The 2,397-nt window shown below is 52.3% G+C and overlaps 2 non-coding genes across 2 annotated transcripts; one reads left to right on the top strand and one right to left on the bottom strand.

The window, feature by feature from the left end:
• The first annotated feature begins 1,090 nt into the window (after positions 1-1,090).
• Positions 1,091-1,197, top strand: LOC118002908. Its single transcript, XR_004677215.1, has one exon. It is a non-coding gene; the product is annotated as a U6 spliceosomal RNA (small nuclear RNA).
• Positions 1,198-2,290: 1,093 nt separating this feature from the next.
• LOC118002907 lies at positions 2,291-2,397 on the bottom strand. The gene has a single exon (XR_004677214.1). It is a non-coding gene; the product is annotated as a U6 spliceosomal RNA (small nuclear RNA).

Below are 2,397 nucleotides of genomic sequence, written 5' to 3'. Positions count from 1 at the left end.
ATTTCACAATACACAAGGCTGTGACTTGAGCGGTATGGTCCCTGCACTAGTTAAAATCAAATATTTAATACTAACATTCCAGTATTCCCTGCAAGTAGGTCTGTCCTGAGTGTTTGTGTCGTAACAGAGCTAGGGTTAGGGTGCGGGAAGTGTAAGGAAGTACAAGAATGATTCTCCAGTCCAACTCTCACAGTGTAATTCCTCGAATCCACCTTTCAGGTCAAACAGGTGCGCTTAACCGCGTTCTTCAGTCTTCTAGCGGGTTGGAGGCCGGGTTCCCAGACGACCTTGGAGGAAGACACCTGTGAAGGGCGTGGCCACCCATCCGGGCTCCTCTGCGGGCCCGTCCCGGTTCCCTGTGGCGCCTGCGCAGAATGGACTCAGGCACGAGACACGTGCAGGTGCTCACTGAGCCCGGGGCAAACGAAAGTGTGGCTCTCCGTGTTCCGAGAGGAGTGGTCAGGCTGTTGGCAGGCATCTCCCGGAGGGCTGGACGCAGAGCTTATTTCAACAAAGTCTTCTGGAACTGGCATAAGGCCCCTGTGTCACGGCTGAAATATCGGTGACGTTACATACATACTTTGACTGGAGGACCCATGCTCGACACCGCGCCCCGGTGGCTCAGCAAGTCAACCGATTCACAAGCCCTCAGGGAGACCTCAGTCGCGCCAGCCTGTGCCCTCTTCGCACCACGGCGGCCTCACGGCCCCTTCGTCCGCCGCGCGTCCGGCCCCCGAGGCGCCCCGCGCACTGAGGCTTTTGCTGTGCTCGCCACTCCCGGCATGCTCCGCGGGCCCAGCGCGACGGCCGCAGGGCCCACAGTCCCAGGCCTGGGTCCCGCGAACGGCCCGTTACCCAAGGTGCTCCGGGCGCGGCGCTCATTTGCATATACCAACCGACAGGGAAACTCGGCAGGTCGTCGCGGCCCAGCCAGCGTAGCGCCAAACGTGCGAGCCTCGTGGGTGGCTCCGTGTCACCCCAGTTCCCCAAACGTTCCGTGGTCATCGGGGAGGCGCACGCTTCGGTCGCCCTAACTAAGAGAGGTGAGAATCCGCCGTGCCTTATATATGTGGTGGGCGGAGGCTGTAGCGTGCTCGCTTCGGCAGCACATATACTAAAATTGGAACGATACAGAGAAGATTAGCATGGCCCCTGCGCAAGGATGACACGCAAATTCGTGAAGCGTTCCATATTTTATGCAGCTCCCCCAGTGAACTGCCACTGTTCGCCGAGTAGCTCTGAGGAAACGGTACCGGTCGAAATACTTGAATAATGAAATTGTGACATTTTACTAGAAAAATATTCCTGTAGAGCAGTCTATGGCCTGTAAAAGAAGCTGAATTGCACGTGGAAAAATATATGTGCAAACGTGTCGTTTGTACATATCTCGGAAATGGAAAATGTCAACTTGTGCTTCCTTACAGAATTTAGAAATTCTGAAATAGACTTAACGTATGATCTTGTCTCCCTCAACAACATAAACTCCAGAGGCGCCAAGAGTATTGCCTCTGTTGGGTAGTAGAACACTAGCACATGAGTTGGTCCATGAATCCTTACAAAATCACTTCTAAGTTATTAAATTGCTAAATTATGGCTAAATTAATGAATCCTTGTTAAAGGAAGGAAGCAACATTAGTGCACATTTCTTGCGCCTACGACGTGACTGACATTCATCGGTCGTTTTAGACCTGAGTGTAAACGCTCTGTGTCACTGCGAGCTGCATTAAAGCAGGGACTTCTACCAAGGAGTAGCGGTTACACCGGATGAGATCAATGTCGGTGGCCTGTGGATCCTAGAGCTCCAGGACTAAGTGCACTGGCTAGAAGCGTCAAGCCCATTCGGATCTGCTTTCACGAGTCTTTCTGAGACCGCTTTTGTATGCCTGTTTTCACCTGGCATCTAAGGAGCACTCAGAAATGCTGGTTTGCCTAAATCAGACGGATTCTGTGATGGAAAATTTGCCTAAGAGGAAAGTTGATTGCCCAAACCCAAAACAGATTTTAACGAATGAGAACGAGCGTTCGGATGCAGATACCAGGATTGCCTAGGTCACTTAGTAATTGCAACGTGACGGGCAACCATGAAGATGCCCGGGGGCCGTGGAGGTCAAGTGTCATCTCCAAGGAGGGAGGATTCCGCGGAAGGCCAGGAGAACCTCGCAGGTGTGCTGGGCTAGTAGCTGCTAGAGGGAATGCTTAATGAAAGTCGCAACAGAGCTCCGGAACGACTTTTCCAAAAACCATTTTTGGTGCTTAATCCGTAGAGTGGCAGTTCACTGGGGGAGCTGCATAAAATATGGAACGCTTCACGAATTTGCGTGTCATCCTTGCGCAGGGGCCATGCTAATCTTCTCTGTATCGTTCCAATTTTAGTATATGTGCTGCCGAAGCGAGCAC

The sequence above is a fragment of the Mirounga leonina genome, unplaced genomic scaffold (assembly GCF_011800145.1).
Source record: "Mirounga leonina isolate KUSES-001 unplaced genomic scaffold, KU_Mleo_1.0 Mir_85, whole genome shotgun sequence".
Taxonomy (NCBI): Eukaryota; Metazoa; Chordata; class Mammalia; order Carnivora; family Phocidae; genus Mirounga; species Mirounga leonina.
This window is presented reverse-complemented; position numbering and strand designations above follow the sequence as displayed.